Genomic DNA, 22,054 nt, shown 5'->3' on the forward strand with positions numbered 1-22,054 from the left:
CATGTTGGCAGTGAGCAATGTTCCTTGTAAGCTGCAGTCTTGTGAACCCAAAATTCTACTTTTTGAGTCAGGAGACCTACTAGGATTAAAGTTGTGAGTGAACCTGATTTGACAATCGTGTAAATTAGTTTTTAATAAGATTATTATATAACCTTTTAATAACTATTACCATTACATTTTTATAGAGTACAGTAGTACCCTAAATAGCACTTGAAAGACCAACATAATGTATTCTAGCTAGGATTGCCAACCTCCGGGTGGAGCCTGTAGTTCTCAAAGAATTACAACTGATCAGCAGATGATAAAGACTGCTTTCCCTGGAGGAAATGACAGCATGGGAAGAACAAATGGCACCACATCCCCACTGAGCTCCCACTTGTCCCCAGATTCCTCCCAGTGCCAGGAACTTTGCAAGCTGCAGTTGACAACCTTGATTCTAAGTATTCAACTGTGTGAGTCTTCAGTCCCTGGCATCTCCAGTTGAAATGATCAGGTGATGTCTAAGTCTTCTCCCTGAGACTCTGGAGAACCACTGCCAGTCAGAGTAGACCAACAGAGTAGGTCCTGCTAGAACAACAGCCTAAGGCAAATTAATATGTACTTGGCACCCACCTTTAGGAATTCCCTGTGAAGTCATCTGCTTCTTTGCTTTCTGTGGTCAGGTAAAAACATTTGCATGCACAAGAATTTTTCCTGATTACTGTTACTGTGTGTACTGTTATTGCATTTTTTTCAAAGTTTGAGCCAAAGTTTTAAAAATTTAGGTGGCCATTAATCACTGGCACCCAGGACCATATCTACAAGTTTTTGAGGGGGGGAATTAAAAAATGACAGCCCCTTATGGGCCCATTCTAACGTATGGACCCATAGAATAGAATGGACTCCATACCCAATTTGACACATACACCCCGTCGGCACCCGGGGCAAGCACCCCCCTCTGCCCCCCTAGATCCGGCCCTGCTGGCAAACTAGCCTGGAAACAGGTGTTTGGTAGCTGAACACTATTACTTACAGGCAAATTTGAACCTTTCAGTGAAGCATCAGTGTGAAAACCAGCATATATCAGTGAGCAGGATTCTGCCTCCAATGGTACACTAATGAGTTATTGTAATTTGATTTTGGAGATATATACTCCAGAGGGGTTTTTTTTTTTTTAAAATTGTGCTTCCCCCTTATGTACATCTCAGTTAATTCTTTCTTTTGTCAAGCACTGTTTCTGAATTTTAAAGAATATCAGGGCTTTTTTTTTTAGCAGGAACACAGTTCCAGCTGGCTTAGAGTCAGTGGGTATGGCCTAATATGCAAATGAGTTCCTCCTGGGCTTTTTCTACCAAAAAAAGCCCTGAAGAATACTAGCTTGGACTGCTAAGGCTCCCCCATTCCCAGTCCGTGCAGTCCCATGCTGTCACAATGCAACAAGTAATCTATGGAATGGTAACTGTTTTCCCCCAATTAAACACTTAATGGGCTGGATATTACCAACAGACCATCCTCTTTAGAATATACTCCACTTGTTAAAGACCAATTTGCTTTTACTATCTAGAAATTAAACTAAGTATATTAAGAAAGTCTTGCAAAAGGTACAGAATGAACTTTAATATGCTGAATTCCATTATAAGTGGATACTACTAGTCATATTTAATGTATATTTTATTTGGTACCTCCTCCCCAAATATTAGGGATTCATAGAAAGGTCAATGAGTAGAAGCCAACACCAAGAGGAGCACACACCTCTTCCCGACACCAACAGGTGGACATGACAAAGGGCAAGGAGAGGAAAAGGATGGGATGGGAGGAGGAAAGGGAAGGGGGGAGACAGAAGGCAGTGCAAGGCAGGAGTCCAAACAACCATGCAAATAAGGATGGAGGGGGGAAAGAGAGGGCAAGTGGACAAAGCTAAAAGGAAGCAATTCAAAGCAAGCCAGCAGTGGGGCAGACCTTCCTCCAGTTCTTTACTGCTTCTGTCACAACACCAAGAGGAGCACATGCCAACTAAGGCAACCAGTGCCACTTGGAGTCACTTCCAAAAAATGAAAGAGAACAAAAACTCTCTGCAAACTTTTTCCTGCCTTGTCCATCCCTTCTGCCCCCCCGCCCCAGGAAGTCGATGGGCAAGCATGGGGGTGGGAGGGGACAGGGAGGGAGAAAGAAAGATAGATGTCAGTCCTCTTGGAGCCCAGGCAAAAGCTCCAGCAGCCTGGCATCTGTCTGCCCAGCCTGCCTGTGCTAGGTGGTGGAAAACACCCAGTACTTTCCCGACAGCCCTGGCTGCAGGAGGCTGACAAGGGGTGCTGGCCATGTTGCTGAGGGGTAGTAAGGCAGGGGGGTGGATGCGGCCTTCCCTAGGGTTGCCAGGTCCATGCTGGAAAATACCTGGAGACTTTGGGGGTGGATCTGGGAGAGAGTGGGGTTTGGGAGGGGAGGGGTCTCATCATGGTATAATGTCATAGAGTCCACCCATAGAGTCCACCCATGTTCTCCAGGGGAGCTGATCTCTTGCCAGTTGGAGATCAGTTGTAAAAGCAAGAGAGCTCCAGGCTCCACCTGGAGGCTGGCAACCCTAGTTCCCCCACCTCCATCCCTGGCTTGCACATGCACACACAGACTGTGCTGGCCATGAGAGACCCATTCACAGGCACCAGCTGACCAGTGGGGTGGGGCTGCCTAAGAGGAAGAACCCATGTGCTTAAACTGAAAAAGCTGTGGGCGGAGAGGTGAAAATCCATGCACATTTGCACATATGTGCATGTTAATGGGAAACATAGTAACATAGCCTGGGCCTTCCTCCTGCTCTTAGTCCTCCCATCAACAAGCTGATTGGCAGTCAGGGACAGAGAACAGCTGATCCCATACCCCCAGCAGGTGGGGCTAGCAAACCTGTTGGAAACAGAATATTGGATTAAGACAGCAATCTTAAACAGGACTTCTCAGAATCCTACTTGGGGCCAGGGCCGGATCTAGGGGAGGGCAGAGGGGGGTGCTCACCCTGGGTGCTACCAGAGGGGGGTGTCAAATGGGGCATGGAGTCCATTCTGTTCTATGGGCCCATAAGGGGGCACCATTTTTTAATTTTGCCGCCCCTCAAAAAACATGTTGATTCGATCCTGCTTAGGGCTATTCAATGAGGTCTATTCCCAAGGAAGTCTTCTCACCAGGGCTTTTTTGTAGAAAATGCCCAGCAGGAATTCATTTGCCTATTAGGCGTGGGGGAACAGACCCATTCCCAAACAGATTAAACAGTACAACTAGAAACAAACAAACAGGGAAAACCCTATTAGGCCACGCCGCCTGATGTCACCATTGTTTCACACAGGGCTTTTTTGTAGAAAAAGCCCTGCAGGAGCTCATTTGCATATTAGGCCATACACCCTGACACCAAGCCAGCTGGAACTGTGTTCTGTGCATTCCTGATCAAAAAAAGCCCTGCTTCTCACAGCGGTGTTATAAATGGACTTCTGGTCCAAATGAGCTATGATCTACTTGTATTCTCCTATTTTCACATCAGTAGAACTGCCTTGCATTGACATTACTTAAGAACGGCTGAGCAAATGGAAGAAGAACATCTTGTGGGTGGAGTGTTGACTTTGAGATGTTACTTTTCTGAAGCAATGCCAGCTGTCCTTCAGAATGAGCATTCTTTTTCAGGATTACTTGTACTTTACACCTATCTGACATTTAGATGTACATAATGTGTCCCAGTTGGATAAAGGGCAAGATCTACAACTACAATAATCTGTGAAATCATGGCCAATTTATTACAGTAATACTGAAGCATCATGGAACGTGGGCTTTTGTAAAAGATGGAATTCAGGTGTTTTTTTTACATTAAGTTTGTTTACTCTACACCAGTCTTATTTCTTCCTTGCAGATGGATACAATCTATCAAAGGCTTGGAACATTTTCTCCCATAGCGAAACTTGTTTAAACCACCATCTGTTCTTTCTAGATGGGCACAATAAAATCAGAAACTATTTTACCACTCCATAAATTAAAAACAGAATTTGGGTAGCTTATTTTAAAATTGAAGCAATGGATGAGAGTCCAATTACAAGACTTTTGCAAAGACATGCTTGATACAACAATATCAAAGTGGACCGTTTCATTTGTTTTGGTTAAAAACTCAAAAACTGCTTGGAGATGCAAAATATAATGGCACTTTAGTTGAATTGCCATCTGTCAGTCCCATTAAATGATTTCAAGCATATTTTCCTACAGACTTAAGCGCAGCCAATTCTGCTTCAGACCTGCAATCTCGAAAGTATCACTGCAGAGTTGCATCAGTAACAGAAACCACAGTATTAGGCCCAACATTAGAGATTCTAGTCTGCAGCTCTTCTAGGGTCGTCGGGTCTAAGGAAGGGCATGAACTGGTTCATAAACTAAGGAAGGGAAAGGTCCCCTGTGCAAGCACCAGTCATTTCCGACTCTGGGGTGACGTTGCTTTCACAATGTTTTCATGGCAAACTTTTTACGGGGTGGTTTGCCATTGGCTTCCCCAGTCATCTACACTTCCCCTCCACACACAAGTTGGGTACTCATTTTACCAACTTCGGAAGGATGTAACAAATTTTGGCTGGTTTGTGAACTGAAGTTTGTAGCAGGTCAACCAGCATGAACTTTCCACAAATCTTCAAGTTGTTTGTGGTGGTTCATGCTGGTTCATAAATGGAAACATTTCCAGACAGACTTGTCTCCATTCAATCTAAATGTTTACCAAACTTCAAAGCAGCAGAGGGGGCAGAACTTGGAGTGCATGTAGAGTAGCATCCAGGGGAGGATCCCTGTGACGATGTCTCTAACCATCCATTCTATACACTCCTGAACTTCCTGAACCTGTGCCTGTCAAAATGCCTGTAATTTCTCCAGAAAGCACTTTACTGGGAGCACCTTCTTTGGGGGGGCATAACTCAGATCCCATAAATCTAATCCTCACCAAACTTGGAGGGAAACTGGGGGACAGACAGCCAGAGATTCCTGAGAGCTTTGTGGCTCTAGGGTGCATTCTACCTGGTCACAAACCAGGAAAATTTTGTGATAGTTCATGGTTCACAAACTGGGTGGGTCATGAACCATGAATATTTTCCCAGTTCATGCCCATTCCTAGTCAGGTTCCCCCTGGTTACTGGCAGGGAATGGAAAGGTAGGGTGGCCAGATCCAGGATGTGAAATTACTGGAGATTTGGGGATGGAGTATGGGAAGGGCAGGGACTTCAGTGGGGTATGATGTCATAGAGTTCACCCTCCATAGATGCCATTTTCTCTAAGGGGAATGGATCTCTGTAGTCTTGAATTCATCTGTAATTCCAGGGAATCCCCACGTCCCACCTGGAATCTGGCACCCCTATCTTTGTCTTCCAATTTTTTCACTTCTTGCTGACCCTCCTGTTCTCCCAGTTCTTTTAAGCTACTTGTCTTCAAGCCATCTTCTTCAGGCCCCTCCCTGCTGCTCTTGACAATCTGACTTTCTGAGCTCACAACCTCCAATCTTTTCTGTGAAAAGCAAAGCAGTTTAGCCAGTGGCACACAGATATGCCACTGCTCAGGTGGCAAATTTACCACAAATATTTGTACTGCATACAATACAGATGGTTCCTTTGATCATTCTGATGAAACTGTTACATTATATGTAAGAAAATAATGTTCATGATCCAAAATGCACCTTCACTCCTTCCCTCTGCCAAAGTCACATACACAAACACACACAAATATTCCAGGAGGATTAAACAAAGTACAAAGGCAAGGGAAAAAACTGATGTATTTTGAATACCTGAAAATTCAAGATTAACCAACAACAGAGCATGTTAAAACAGCCTCTCAAAAACATCTTTCTTTGTCCCTGCCACACTTAAAAATATAGCAACATTTGGAAAGAAAAAAATACAGATTAGAAAAGCAATAGTTCATTTTTAAAAATGCTTAAAAACACGTCTGCCTAAAATAAAAAGCGAGACTGAAATCTGCTATGGTCTTCTGAGGCCAAAGAATCAAAGAAAGAACATGCAATAGTCACTTACATTCCATCACATGCCACAATGAAAATGTAATCCTTATTAGCAGACGACTGATGCCTGAGGCAAGTCCTGCCTCACATAACCTTTTTTAAAGGTAACTAAGGAAATAGGCCCATCAATGATGGGGAGGAGGGGGGAATCCTGGTTCATTGCTTGAAAACAGGTAATTTGGATTGCTTAGAAGGTTGAATTAATTTTAAAAATTGGGTATGGCCAGTATCTGAACATATCCCTATGTACTTCCTGCACATTCTTTTGTAGCTCACACAGTTCCCTAACAGCACACTCCACAGCAAAAGGAAATTCTGCCAAGACATTACAACTCCCAAGCATTTTCCATCACATAAAACAACAGAACCTGAGAAAATAAAAACAAAATTACAGTGTTCTAAAGCAGTGAACATTGTTAGCATCTAAATTATTCTTGATATTTTGCAACACACACCTACTAAAGGTGTACCTATATAACTTAACCCTGTACAGCTTCATATGGGTCATGTTCCGCTTGTCACACTGAATCACAATTCCTTCTTAATTGCTATTAATGAAAACAAACTTTACACATGCAGTAAAAAAAAAGTTTTCCAATTCACAGACCAAAGGCCAGGAGCAGCATCTAAAATAATTGCTTCTTCAAGAAGCTCATGTGCAAAGAAAGACTATATGCCAGATGATTTATTGGTATAATTCAAATATAGTCCTCCTGCATTTGATGATGTAGCCAGCAGAAAGGTATATTGCAAAAGATTTGTCAAGTTCAGTCTAGCCGTCATTCTTATACTGAATAGCTAAAAGATTGCCCAGTAAATCCTTGCACATCTACAGAATGTTTTCAGATATTATCAGACAGGAAATATTTAGCAACAGCTTTACATTTTGAGCATTAAAAAGTAAATCTTGAGAACAGTCAGCATAAAGTCACAGAACAGCATAGCAAGATATAATCTTTATAGCCAACAAAGGACAGCATGGAACAAAATGAAAGCTACCCCCCCCCAAGAAAACAATTTAAGCATACCAACAATAATAACCTACCAGAATTGCAGCTAACTGCAGCAAATGTGTAGATTTATAGACCTATAAATGTAGTTATATTTTCTTATAACCTTTTGTCTCCATTCATATTACTGGTGCTCTGTTTCCAAGTGCTGCTCACACAACTCACAAGTTTCTTTTTCCAGCCCCTGTCCAAAGGAACTGCCCAGATTTTGTGGTGTAATCTGAGCAGGGAAGTACTATGTGCCTATGATATGGTTAATTCACTTTTACCTCCTCCTGATGTGCAATGAAACTGCACAAAAATGAAAAGACTGTTTTCAGTCCAGCAGATATGTTAAGAAAAAATAATGGCAGCACATTTATATGTGGCAAGTTTGGTTTTCATTATGCATTCACTGCCTTGAAATGTTATCCCTTGAATATCCATCCTGTCCCTAATCTTGCATGCCTGCAGGTACTAATCTTTTGGTAACTTTTCTCAAGGTTTTGGAAAGAACCTAAAGATCAATCATGGTATTTGAAAAAAATCATAGATCGCATAGGAGCTCTGCCTTTTTAAGAACAGATGACTATTATAACTGCTAGGTAAGTACTTATTTCTCATGGGCCTTTCCAGGACCATTTGCATAAACAGTAAAACAAGTTTTATAAACAAAATCAGAATTCCTTGCCAGAACCCATTGTCTGCATGAGTCAATACATGCGTATAAGAAGCAAAGTAGTTGAAATTCTAATTCAAATTGGAATTTAAAGCATAAGTTCAATTTCTCTGCAAGGTACCTACTTTGCTAGATTGCACTTAACTGATTTCTTAAACTCAGCTCCTCCAGTTAGGAGAAGCATACACTCCACTAGACCTCACTTGCAAGATAAATATACACTAACAAGCTGGGACCTGTTATTGACTCACTCTCAACTCCCTTTGAATCAACAACTGCTCCTGCACCTCCTATCCCCACAGGCAAGCATGGGGAAAGGGGGTCTTGCTGGCTTGCCTACCCCTTCCCCCACTCCGTTTGCCTGCTGCCCTGCCTGCCTGCTCACTATTTCCCTCATCCATCCCCCTCCCTTTTGCTATGTCCATCCTGTTTCCCAATCCCCTTCATCCATATTCTTCCTGCCTCTGCCCACTCATCTATCATTCACACATCAGAGCTCCCTCCCTGCCACTCTGCTTTCTCCTTTCTCATCATTGCCACTGTTCACTGGCCTGGCTGCTCACCCCATTTCCCTTCACCCTTCCACCTCTCAATTTCATAGAATCATAGAGTTCAAAAAGACCTCCAGGGTCATTTAGTCCAACCCCCTGCACAATGTAGGAAATTCACACTTACATCCCCAGTGACCCCTGCTCCATGTCCAGAAAAAGGCAAAACCTCCAGGATCTCTTGCCAAACTGTCCAGGAGAAAAAATGCTGACTGATCCCAAAGTGGCAACCATCATTTCCCTGGCCAGGTAAGAAAGAGCCACGAGAACTAAGAAGAAGAAGAAGAAGATGAAGATATTGGATTTATATCCTGCCCTCCACTCCGAAGAGTCTCAGAGCGGCTCACAATCTCCTTTACCTTCCTCCCCTGTGAAGTGGGTGTGGCTGGAGAGGGCTCTCACAGCAGCTGCCCTTTCAAGGACAACCTCTGCCAGAGCTATGGCTGACCCAAGGCCCTGCTAGCAGGTGCAAGTGGAGGAGTAGGGAATCAAACCTGGTTCTCCCAGATAAGAGTCCGCACACTTAACCACTAGACCAAACTGGCTCTCCAGTAAGCACCAATGCAACCCTTCCTGCCCTCCTTCTCATGATCTGCCAAATTCACAGGATCAGTTAGGGTTGCCAAGCCTTAGCTTGGCTTTGGCAGGGGAAGCATTCTCATGTGAACTTCGTGTGTGTAGCACAATAACATCACCTGGAAGTGACATCATCAGGCTAGGCACATTGTGCTGGGGACACTCTGAGATTCAGGTAAAAACCCTGTGGTACACTGTTCTGGGTTACATCATCACACTGGGCATGTCACATGATGATGGAGTTCTTTGGGGGCAGAGATCCCCCCAGCAGCCTGCTCCATGCCGGAGGGTGGCGGGATGGCTAAGATGTCTTCATTCGTACATAGAGGTTCCTTTTTTCCAGAGAGACTTTGATATTATTTTATTGCAGGAAACGTGGATGGCAGAAACTCTTTTGCTGGACGGTTATTCCTCCTATAGTTTACCAGCAGTTCCAGGAAAAGGTCCAGGGAGGTTAAGAGGAGGCTTGGGCATTTTTATTTCCAATGCTCTTAAGGTTCAATGTGTGTTGAAACCCTCGCTGTCCCATTTAGCTATGGCTATATTGGTGAGATGGGATAGGGGAATCCTGATTATTATAAATGTATACCTCCCACCTCTAACAAAACAGACATCTATAGAAGAAAACTGGGCGTCACTAGACCAATTTATAATAAATCTTTCCCTGGAACACCCGGAAGCTCAAATCTTACTGGCAGGGGATTTCAATGCCCGTATGGGAATGAATGATGCCTTCTTAACAAATAAATTTAATTCCCTACTAAATGAGCAGAAACAAGGCCAGTATGGACTTCCCTTCACAAGAGATTTTAAAGATTGTAAGGCAAACTTTGCCGGCCTATGTTTAGCTAAATTAGCAGGAAGAAGAGAGTTCCATATCCTAAATGGGGCATTCTATGGCGATCATCCGGGCGAATATACTTTTATGTCTGGGAATAGAATGAGCACTATTGATTATATGTTGGTATGCAATTCTCTATTACCTCTGATTAAAAATTTCCAAGTACTCCCATACTTGGAGGGTGACCATCTACCTCTATGTCTGCAGATAGCTCTCCCATTAAATCCTAACCAAAATGAGGTATGTTATACAACAAGGATAGGAATTATGGGGAAAAGAGTAAGGTGGGGTAGGGAATTGGATAAAAAAGTGAAAGAAATCTTAACTCCAGAAAATTTGCAGAAGCATGTGTTAGTGTTCACAGCTTTAGATGAAAACCAAGACCCGTTAATAGTTTACCAAGATATGATCCAGGAGATTTACTCTATTATGACTGTGCCAGCAGGGAATAGATTACATCAGCATTATAGGAAAACAAAACGTTGGTTTGATTCTGAATGTGCCCAAGCAAAAAAAGAACTAAATCGTTTGTATCATCTTGCTATGAGAAGTAGCATAGAAAAAAGGGTAGAGACACAAAGTGCCCTAGTGAGCCATAAAAAAACCTATAAAGGCATTATTCAAAGGAAGAAGAAAGAGTATACTCGGAAACTATGGGAGGAACTTATACAGGCTGTGAAACTAAAAAATTCTGCGCTTTTCTGGAAATTAACAAAGATTGGGGGGTTTAAGATAGCCTCTCCCCTGGACATGTTTATTCCGGCGGAAACATGGACTGTTTTCTTCCAGAATTTATATGATGACAATGTCCAACCCTCTTTTCCAGGTAACATAGAGAACTTTCCTCAGTGGCCACCAGTTAGTACGCAAGAAATAAAAGCCCATATAATGCAACTGGAAAATAGGAAGGCTCCAGGTATAGATGGCATACCAGCTGAGATGCTTAAAGAGAATGTAAATTGGTGGGCACAATTTCTGGCATCTTTTTTCACTTATGTTGATCAAACAGGCCGAATCCCAAAGCAGTGGGGGACAGCTATAGTTGTCCCTATTTTTAAAAAAGGCAATCGAAATAATCCCGCCAATTATAGGCCCATAAGTCTTTTAAATATAATAAGTAAGATCTATACAAGACATCTTTTAGAAAAACTAGAAATATGGATGGAACAAGAAGAAATTATTCCCCTGGAACAGGCTGGATTTAGGAAAGAAAGGTCGACAATCGAGCACTGCCTGATATTGCAACAGCTAATTGGGAAGTACTCTGCCAGAGGTACAACTGCTCTATATGCTGCTTTTATTGATTTAAAGGCAGCATTTGATTCCATTTCAAGGCAACGATTGTGGCAAAAACTAGCGGCTTCTAATATTGATAAAAGGCTGCTATTTCTTATTCGTGGACTCCATGAAGAATCATTTCTTAGAGTGAGATGTAATATGCAGGGATTACTTACAGAACCAATAAAAACTCAGAAGGGTGTAAGACAGGGTTGCCTTTTGGCCCCCATCCTATTTAACTACTATATCAGTGATATGGTGGAACATATGACTGATACTAAATTTCACCCCCCAAAGCTGGCTCTTCGCCATCTTCCAGTACTGCTATATGCAGACGATGTGGTACTGTTATCTAGAACACCTATTGGGTTGCGGAGAGCCTTAGACAGCTTTGTTAAGTACTGTGAAAATGAACGGTTGGTAATAAACTTTGAAAAAACAAAAGTGATGGCATTTGGCAAAAAAGCCAAGAAGAGGTATTGGACTATGAAAGGGAAGAAAATAGAACAAGTAACAAAATTTACTTATTTGGGAATGGTAATTCAGAATACAGGTGCATATACTGAACATTGTAATATGAGGGTGGAGAAAGCTGAGAAAACAATGTATGCTATCCTGAGATTTTTTCGCTCTAAGGGGGCCTTCTATGTTCCGGCAGCACTGAAACTGTTTCAATACAAAGTGTTAACACAATTGCTCTATGGTATTAACCTGGGCATTTCGGCTAAAAAACTGAAGGCTCTCGAGAAAGTGCAATCTAAATTTCTTCGTAACGTTTTGCAGCTTCCGCCAGGTGTGTCAAATGCCCTTTTGCGTTTAGAAACTGGGCAAATGAGAATTGAGGCCAGAATTATGTTATCTTCGGCATGTCAATGGCTAAGGATCCATAAAAACAAAAAAGGCCTCTTCCCTTTAATAACTCAAGACCCCTATAGGCCAAGGTGGCTGCAATTGGTCAGAAGCAACTTAGAAAGTATAGGATTCTCACTTGAAAACCTCTTGGCGCAGAGCTATGCCAAAGCAAAAAGTATTATCAAACAAAGAATCTGCGATATAGAGAGACAAAGGGATCTAGAACAGGCCCCCTCTTTTTTAGCAGCTACTGAGACCAAATATGTTATGAGGACGGCCAAGTCCTTTTTTTATTTGGAGGTACCAGCCCACAGAAGAGCCTTTACGTTGGCTCGATGCGCAGCCATGCCCTCAAAGGTGCTAGAAGGGAAATATAGAAAAGTCCCGTATGAAGACCGACGCTGTCCTTGTGCTATGGGAGAGGTGGAGTCGATGACTCATATGTTTTTTCGATGCCCTTTCCACCAGGTACAGAGGGATAGGTTTGTTTCCCCGTTTGTAGTTAAACCAATGGCAGACGCGGACAAGGCATGTTTGGAGAAACTTTTGGTAGATGCAAGTCCAACTATCTCTAGACAGATAGCCAAATTTTGCCATTATCTTGTGAAGTTCCATACTAAGAAACAAGAAACTGCATGTCTTGTATGATCTCTTGGAATTTTAGTTTATAAATGTTTTTTATACTCTGATTTAAAGGATTTATACAAATTGGAACTGACTTGAATTTTAAAATTGGTTCAATTATATTTTAGTTATCTTGGATTGTATAGGTGGGGAAATGTTTATGTATTTTATTGTATTTTATGTTTTTTTAGGAGGGTATTTTATACTATCTTAGGTATTTTAGGAGGGTTTTATATGATGTGTTATAGTTTTTATATTGGTCTATGACTGTAATAAAGTTCATTCATTCATGCCGGAGGGTTGGGGCCCTCACTCTGGGGAAAAACCCATCCCCAGCAGGAGCTTGACAGCCCTAGAATCAGCATTGCTGTCAGATGGCCATCTAGCCTCTGCTTAAAAATCTCCAAAGAAGGAGATCCCACACCTCCCAAAGAAATCTGTTTCACTGAGGAACCACTCTGTCAGAAAGTTTTTCCTAATGTTGAGCTAGAAACTTTGATTTAATTTCAACTCGTTGGTTCTGGTCTGACTTTCTGGGGCAACAGAAAACAATTATGCACTATCCTCTGTATGACAGCCTTTCAAGTACTTGAAGATGGTGATCATATCACTTCTCACTCATCTCCTCTCCAGGTTAAACATGCCCAAATCATAAGAACATAAGAGAAGCCATGTTGGATCAGGCCAATGGCCCATCCAGTCTAACACTCTGTGTCACACAGTGGCCAAAAAACCCAAGTGCCATCAAAGGTCCACCAGTGCAGCCAGGACACTAGAAGCCCTCCCATTGTGGCCCCCAAGCACCAAGAATACAGAACATCACTGCCCCAGATAGAGAGTTCCATCAATACCCTGTGGCTAATAGCCACTGATGGACCTCTGCTCCATATGCTTATCCAATCCCCTCTGGAAGCTGTCTGTGCTTGTAGCCGCCACCACCTCCTGTGGCAGTGAATTCCATGTGTTAATCACCCTTTGGGTGAAGAAGTATTTCTTTTTATCAGTTCTATCCCGACTGCTCAGCAATTTCATTGAACGTCCACAAGTTCTTGTATTGTGAGAAAGGGAGAAAAGTACTTCTCTATCCCATGCATAATCTTGTAAACATCAATATAACATTATTAAAAAACAATAAAGTTTTTTTAAAAAAAAAAATCACAGGGTTTTAAAATATTAAATAGTCTTAAGATGGCATCAGTAATTTAGTCTGGTTTCCACTCTGGACCATGTCGCCATCTCGTGAGCAGCGTGAGGAGGAGGCTGAAGCAATAAAGTTAGAAGAAAAGAGAAGGGTGCCAGCTATGATGGAACCTGTTGCTGTCCTCAAGCAAAAGCCTGGCAGAACACCTCTGCCCTACAGGCCCTGCAAAACTGTATTAAGTACCACAGGCTCCTGGTGGTATTTGGCAGAAAGTTCCATCCGGTTGAAGCTAGGGCTAAAAAAGCCCTGGCTCTGGTCAAGGACAGCCAGATATCTTTGGGCCCAGGGATCATCAGTAGGTTGTTCTCAGTGGAGTGTAATGCTCTCCCAGGGATATACCAGAAGAGGCAGTCCCAAAGACATGCAGATACTGGATTGCTCAAGACCATAAAGGTCAACACAAAAACCTTGAACCTGACTTAGTACTCAACTGGGAGTCAGTATAGCTGGAACAGCACAGGTTTTATATGTGCTGTTCATGGTACTCCCACCAGGACTTGCGCCACCACATTCTGGATCAGTTAGAGATACCAGGTAAGTCTCAAGGGAAGGTCAGCATAGAGCGAGTTACAATAGTGTAGCCTGCAGGTGACTTTTGGAGGTTCTGTGGCTGAGGAGGGGAGCCTCGGGGTTGGGGCATAGACTCCCGACTTTTGATGGGGTGCCATTAACACCAGCACAATCCATCAAGGGTTTGGGTGTGGGAGGGCTAGACTGGGGTACAGGCTCCTAGCTCTTGATGGGGTGCCACTGATACCAGCACTGTCTGTTAAGGGTCTGGGCATGACTCTGGATACCTTTCTTTCAATGGAGGCCCATGTCATGCATATTGCCAAATTGGCATTTCTTCATCTTCACCAAGCTCAGCAACTGGCTCCTTTCCTATCATGCCTGACCTAGCCACAGTAATCCATGCATCTTCGTTCAGTCTCAGCCTACTTTTTTTAATCATCCCACCAAGACCTTCAAACGGGGGTTACCAATCCCCAGGTGGGGGCAGGGGATCCCCTGGTTTGGAGGCCCTCTCCCCAATTCAGGGTCATCAGAAAGTGAGGGGGAAGGAAATGTCTGCTGGGCACTCCATTATTCCCTAAGGAGACTGTGGAGAAATGCCATCTTGGTTAATGTTGGTGCTTAGTTGGAGGGGAACATGAAACTACTAGGCAGGCTGTGTGGCCTAGCCTTCCCTTCACTTCCCCCCCCCTTTCCGGAGTTAAACCATCAACTCTAGGGGGAAAGCCTCCTAGAGGGGCAGGAAGTTCTTTAGCCTTCCCCTCATTCCCTCCTGGAGTTAAACCAGCAACTCTAGGGGGAAAGCCTCCTAGAGGGACAGGAAGTTCTTTTGGGTTTTTTTATTTGAATTAGGTGGGGAAAGGCCAGTTCGCAGCTGGCCCTCAAAGAGAGAGGTTGTGAGTCTGTGGGCTCCTGACTGTGGGAGAGGCCTACTCAAGAGGAGGAGGACCCCAGGCAGTCAGACCGAGTAAGTAATTCACAAGGTAGACCAAGTTTACACCAGGGACGAGAGGATGCATTTAAATCCACCTTTTATTTGCCCTTCTTGTTGCTGATCAGGTGCTGTGCTAAACTTTTACATGTAACTGTTTTTGTTTTTATTTTTCTTTCTCTTCTTATTAAACATTTTTACTGTTTAGAATGCTGGCAGTCAAACTCTGTACCACATAGATCCCAACCGCTTAGACCACGCCGCTTTATGAAGGGGGCCCCGGGAAAGGGGGAAGGCATGCAGTTGGATAAGGTGCCAATCCTCCAGGGGTTCCCCGAAGAAGTGCTGTGGTCTCTGTGATACCCAAGTACAGGGTGGCAGAGGACCTTGAGGCCTGGCCTCATAGCTGGAGAGGGGGATTGGGAGTCCTGTTCCTCTCAATCTGAACCCCTAGACTGAGCAGGTGGTGGCAGCGAGCCCAAGTGGCCGGAGGAGAAATAGCTCCCTCCAGGAGTTGGCGACTCAATAGGGAGTTGACGGGACCGGGTCTGAAGGCAGAATCGGGCCGGTTCCGTCACAGAGACCAACTCCCATAGGGTATAATGGAGAATTGATTTGCAGGTATCTGGGGTGTTGGGGCGGGGCTGTTTTTTGAGGTAGAGACACCATATTTGCAGCATAGCATCCGATGCCTCTTCTCAAAACACCCTCCAAGTTTCAAAAAGTTTCCAATTCTATGAGCCACAAAAGAAGGTACCCCTATCCTTCATTATTTCCAATGTAGGGAAGGCATTTAAAAGGTGTGCAGTCGCTTTAAATGTGATGGCCAGAACTCCCTTTGGAGTTCAATTATGCTTGTCATACCCTTGGTCCTGGCTCCACCCCCAAAGTCCCCAGATATTTCTTGAATTGGACCTGGCAACCCTACTTCAAACCCATGGTCAACTTCTGCAGGGTGGTATCTGGGAGGCCATCTAGTAGCAGATATAGGGGTTTGAAGGCCAACACTAGCACCTTGAATTGGGCCCAGAAGCAAATTGGGGGCCAGTGTAGGTGGAACTGGAGTGATATGGTCCCTACAATATACTTCTTCCATATATCTAATCAAAGAAGAGACTGTCTGATGTCCGGGGAATCCATGTGACACAGCAGAACACAAGCAAGACTAGCACAGAGGATGAATTTTTACACAGAATCCTACTGTGGTCCCAGCAGCAGCAGTGAGTGTCATGCAAGGCTCTTGAAGCACGAGTGCTTGCAATACGTTTGGTGGGAGACTGTTGTGTCTTGCAATTTGGTCCCTGAATTTACAACAGAGCACAAGTGCGCGTGCGCAGAGGTGACCAGTGGGAAACCACAGGTCGCCGGACGTAAGGATGAAAATGCACTCTGCCTATGAAGATCTGTGGCGGGAAGTTTAACTGGCCAGGATTGGACCTGGCCAGGTAAAGGGGTTGTTCCGGGAGATGTATATAATTGGGGACCCGGACCCGTCATGCTTTCTTTGTGATGTACTCGCAAATAAAGCATGTTGCCTTCTAAATGTCTCAGAACTCAGTACATTACACTGGCAACGAGGATGGGATCCTAGCCAGGTCCGCGGGCAACTAGTTCCCCCCATCGGGAAATCACCGACCTGGCTGGAGACGAAGAAGGCATGCAGCCCAGAGGGGCAGAAGTGCCCACCACCAGTGGAGCAACCACCACTGCCAGAGCACCCGCCACCACCATGGCAACCCCGAGCAGAATGTCGGGCCACATCACAGAGTTCAACTTCGCCAAACCCGAAAGGTGGGAAACCTAAGCAGAGCATGTTGACTGCTACCTATGGGCAAACATGATTATGGATGACAGCCGGAAGCGAGATGTACTCCTGAGTGTCTGTGGGGATGCCATTCAAGATCGCAAAAGGTCTCTCTGCCCCCACGAAAGTCACTGCGAAAACTTACAAGGAGGTAGTCAAACTCCTGACCGGGCATTTCTCACCCCATCCATCCATCATCGCCCACCGATTCCTGTTCCACAAGAGGGATCAGGCAGCGGGAGAGACGGCTGCCGTCTACCTGGCCGCTCTCTGCCAAATCACTGGAAACGACCCTTGGCACTTACCGTGAGGGGTCCTTCTCCTAGGAGGAAAGGAGGACATCTTGGGTGCTTTCCCACCGTCCAATCAGGGAGGCAGGAATCAAAACTTCCTCTTCCTGTGGCTGTGGGGAACCACCCATCTTCAGTTCGGGTGACTCCGAGCAGCAGTATAAACAATAACTATATCTATAAAACAAAAAACTTTTAACAAGAAAGGAACAACTATTAGTCCGTCGGTATCCATAAAGGAGTTGGACGACCGACGAGAAATTAAACTTTATAGATAAGAAACTAAGTACAGGCCCGAAGGCCGTCAGATATTGGTAGAGGTGTTGGTAGATGCCATGAAGAGACAAGCTGCCCAAGGTAGGGCGATAGATGGGAGGGCAAGATGTCCTCCTTTCCTCCTAGGAGAAGGACCCCTCACGGTAAGTGCCAAGGGTCGTTCTCCCTAGGAGGCGGAGGACATCTTGGGTGCTCCTAGAGCAGTAGGTTACTTAGGGAGGGATCGCCCTACTCGGGTAGCACATGCTGTAAGATTCGTCTACCGAAGGCCGCGTCCGCCGACGCGTAAAAGTTCAGCTTGTAGTGTCGCACGAAAGTGGAGATTGACGACCATGTAGCTGCCTTGCACACTTCCTCGACTGAGGCGTTCTTGCTGAAGGCTGCGTTAGCGGCTGCGCTTCTGGTCGAGTGTGCCGTGATCCCAGGTGGTACCTCGAGGTGCAAGGCCTTGTACGCCTCTGCAATGCACTGCTTGATGGCATAACTAATGGCCGACTTAGACATCTTTTGCCCCATTCTGGGTGCAGAAATATTGATGAACATGGCATCTGCCTTGCGCAGTGGTTCTGTTCTAATCAGGTAGATTTTGATCGCCCTGCGCACGTCCAGGGTGTGCCAGGTTCGTTCCTTGGGGTGTCTGGGATCCGGACAAAAGGATGGTAGGTTGATCTCTTGATTTTGGTGGAATCTGGAGGACACCTTTGGTTGGAAGGTAGGATCCGGGTAGAGTACGACTTTGTCCTTGTGGAACACGCATAGCTCCTTCCTAGCGGATAGAGCTCCTAACTCGGAGACCCTTCTGGCCGATGTTATTGCCACCAGGAAAATCGTCTTCATGCGAAGCATCTTTAAGGGCACTTGCATGAGCGGTTCGAAGGGTGGACCTGTTAGGGCGGTCAGCACTGGGTTCAGCCTCCAGGTCGGGAACCGATGAGTCTGCGGTGGGGAGCTTAAGGAAGCCCCTCTAAGGAACCGTCGGATGTGAGGGTGAGACGACAGGGATACACCATCCACCTGCTGAAGTACTGACGACAGTGCCGCGATCTGGCGTTTGAGGGTGGCTGGCTTCAGGCCGGACTGTAGTCCATCCTGAAGGAATTGTAGCACCCTGGGAACAGTAGGGTGCAATGGATCCACACTCTTTCTCCGGCACCACCTGTGGAAGGCTTTCCAAGACATGTTGTAGATTCGCGTCGTGGATTCCTTTCTGGATGCTAAGATGGTATTCGTCACTTCGCTGGTGTACCCTAGGTCTAGTAGCGATCTCCTCTCAACCTCCACGCGGTCAATCTCAGCCATTCTGGGCGGGGGTGCCACACTGGTCCCTGTAGCAGCATGTCCGGCCCGGTTGGTAGGTGGAGGGGTTTCTCCGCTGACATCTGCTGGATTGAAGAGAACCAGGGACGCCGAGGCCACCAGGGCGCAACTAAGATGACTTCTGCCCCCAGCGACCTGATCCTTCTGAGAACTTTTGGGATGACCGGGATTGGCGGGAAGGCATACAGGAGACCTTGAGGCCACGGGGATGTTAGGGCGTCTGTGGCCTCCGCCTGACTGTGAAAGTACCTTGTGAAGAACCGGGGCAGCTGGTGATTCTGTGGAGATGCGAAGAGGTCCAGGGTTGGCGGGCCGAAGTGATCCACTATCTGTAGGAATATAGTCCTGTTGAGGGACCACTCCCCTGCCTGGATGCTCTCTCGACTGAGCCAGTCCGCCTGCACGTTGTGCGCCCCCTTGATGTGTTCTGCTCTTATTGACTTCAGATGAAGTTCTGCCCAGCCGAACAGTTTTCCGGCCTCCCTGTAGAGGGAGCTGGACCTGGACCCCCCTTGATTGTTTAAGTAGGCCTTTGCTGCTATGTTGTCCGTTCGCACTAGGACGTGTTGGCCTGAGACTTGGTCCTGGAAGTGTAGGAGGGCTAGGCGAACTGCCCGAAGCTCTAGTAGGTTGATTGGGAGGTTCGATTCCCTGGTCGACCACTGGCCCTGTGTTGGGATCTCGTTGAGGGTTGCCCCCCAACCGGAGAGGCTGGCGTCCGAGAACAGTTGCAGCTCCCCTTCTATGAGGAAGACTCTCCCCTGGCGTAAGTTGCTGGCCTTGGTCCACCACCTGAGGCTCTCCTTCACCGCCGGGGGCAGTGAAAGGGATATGGAGCGTCTCTCCATGATGTGTAGTTGGTGGGGGCGAAGGAACATCTGGAGTTGTCTGGTGTGGTGCCGACCCCACTGTAGTGCCTCGAGGTTTGAGATGAGGAGGCCCATGAGTCTTGCTAGAGTCAGTAGTGATGATGATGACGCCTGGATCACCTGTTGTGCCAACGTCATTGTCTTTAAGATCTTGTCCTCTGGGAGAAAGATGGCTTTGAGGTTTGTGTCCACTATCATGCCCAGGTGCTCTAGTCTCTGAGTCGGTCGAAGGTGACTCTTGGCTGTATTGATCAGGAAGCCGTGTCTTTGGAGGCAGCTGACTGTGCTCCGTAAGTCCTGTTCTGCTTTCTCCCTTGACGATGACCTCAGCAACAGGTCGTCGAGGTACGGATGCACGTGTATGCCCCTCTGTCTGAGGTGTGCAATCAGGTTCGCCAATACCTTGGTGAACACCCGTGGAGCCGTTGCAAGCCCGAAGGGTAGAGCTCTGAACTGGTAGTGAGAGCCATTTACGCAGAAACGCAGGAACTTGCGGTGTGAGGGTAGAATCGGGATATGCAGGTAGGCCTCTGTCAGATCCAGTGATGACATGTAATCCCTGTGGTTCAGGGCCTCTGTTATAGACTTGATGGACTCCATTCTGAAGTGTCGTAGTTTGATGTTCTTGTTCAGGAATTTTAGGTCCAAAATTGCCCTCCAGTCCCCGTTCCTCTTGGGAACTGTGAAGAAGATGGAATAGACACCTTGATATTTCTGCTTCGGAGGGACTTGTTCTATTGCCGCTATATCCAGAAGGTGGTGTATTGCCTTGAGGGTGATGTCCCTCCGCTCTGGGTCCGAGCGGAGGGGGGAGGTAATGAAACGATCTGGGGGTGTACGCCTGAACTCTATCGGGTAACCCCGGGAGACAATCTCTAGAGTCCAAGAGTCCGCCTGCGATTCCACCCAGGCTTGCTGAAAGTGAAGCAGGCGACCCCCTACTGGGATGTGCTCCCAGTCATGCCTGGTTGGGCTTGGGACCCTTCTGGAACTTGCCCGATCTATCGGGCTGGTTCCTCTGAAATCGGGAGTTGGAGGAGTTTTTATGGAAACTCTGCTTGGATTGGCCCCAGGGTGCTCTCTTGTACTCCTGCTTTGGTCTGGAGAAGTTGGAGGAGGTCCGAAAGGAATTGGTGCCAAACCCTCTCCTGTCGGTGCGTCTCAGAAACTTGGGCATGGCCTTCTTCTTATCTCGCGTCTCCACGAGGATCTTTTCCAGTGTGTCACCGAATAACTTCTCACCCTTAAAGGGATAGCCTGAGACGATCGACTTGGAATGGTTGTCAGCTGGCCAGGCTCTAAGCCAAAGACCCCTTCTAGCTACCGTGTTGGCTGCCATCGCCCTGGCAGAGAAGGTAAGGGCATCTAAGGAGGCATCTGCTGAGAACTCAGCCGCCCGCATGAGTCTGCTGGTGCCCTCCAGTGTCCTTCTATCTATATCCGGCAAGAGCTGTGATAGGCGTCTGATCCACACTATCGCCGCCCTAGAGACTATGGAGTTGGCGGCAGCGGCCCTGATGGCCAGAGCCGTAGCCTCATGGCTCCTCTTCAGGGCCAGGTCAATCTTCCTGTCCCAGTTGTCCCTAATTGAGCCTTGACCGTCTTCTGCTAGCAGACCATGGGACTGTAGGGCTGCCACAGGTGCATCTACTAAGGGCACCTGCAGCATGTCATTAGCAAAGGCAGGCAGCTCATACAGCCTCTTAATAGCGTTAGGGACCTGCCTGCTGGTGCTTGGTTTTTCCCATTCAGCTCTTAGCTGGCGTTCAAAGAACTCTGGGAAGGGGAAGACCCTGTCAGAGGATCGGTGTCTAGGGAAGAACTCTGAGTTCCCCTTGGGTTTGTTCTTGGGGTTAGTCAGGGGGCTGGAAGCCTCCTGGTCCTCGGGAGCCCCTTGGAGGTCCAGTGCGGCCAGCACCTTGGGCAAGAGGGATTGGAACTCTTCTGCCCTGAAGAAGCGTGAGGAGGGCTCTGGTATGGACGGGCCCTCTATCTCCTCATCAGAGAGGAATTCGCCCTCCTCCCTTTCCCCCTCCTCTGACTCTTCCGACCGATCCCCATACTGGGATCTCTCACCCTCCAGGAAGTCACTGGCTAGGGAGCCCCTTGTGGTCCTAGAGTATGGGCCTTGCTCCCTAGGCCTTTTGGGTGAGGGAGACCTGGGGGGAGGGGATGGGCTAGATGGCCTTGGTCTCTTGAGGGCGGCCGCTTCAACTGCAGCCCCTACAGTCTGCCTAATTGACTCTAGGAATTCAACAAATAAAGAAGGTCCCATCATGGGTACGTTACCCAAGCCCGTCTGGGGCTGAAGGGTCTGTGCGGCCTCCTTCTGCGGCTGTACTTCGAAAGAATCGAAGTCTCCCGCCTGGAGATTGGCATGCGAGGGTCCCCGTTCCTGGAGGCTGCTGGGTTGCTGGTCTCCGTCCCTTCGCGCCCGTTTGCGCCTTTCAAAATGGCCCCCGTGG

General features: G+C 46.5%; 1 protein-coding gene across 4 annotated transcripts in view; it reads right to left on the reverse strand.

Annotated features, from left to right (window-relative positions):
- FBLN2 (fibulin 2) overlaps positions 1–22,054 on the reverse strand; it is a 317,538-nt gene that overhangs the window by 251,141 nt on the left and 44,343 nt on the right. The window contains exon 1 of one of the 4 annotated variants that reach the window (XM_060239832.1): positions 7,089–7,224. The exons of 1 other annotated variant lie outside the window; for it this stretch is intronic. The gene's annotated coding sequence lies outside the window, so the exon portion shown is untranslated. Of the gene's footprint in view, positions 1–7,046; positions 7,225–22,054 lie in introns of those variants that run through there. 2 more of the 4 variants (XM_060239828.1, XM_060239831.1) reach the window with 2 other exon arrangements.

The sequence above is a fragment of the Heteronotia binoei genome, chromosome 5, assembly GCF_032191835.1.
Source record: "Heteronotia binoei isolate CCM8104 ecotype False Entrance Well chromosome 5, APGP_CSIRO_Hbin_v1, whole genome shotgun sequence".
Taxonomy (NCBI): Eukaryota; Metazoa; Chordata; class Lepidosauria; order Squamata; family Gekkonidae; genus Heteronotia; species Heteronotia binoei.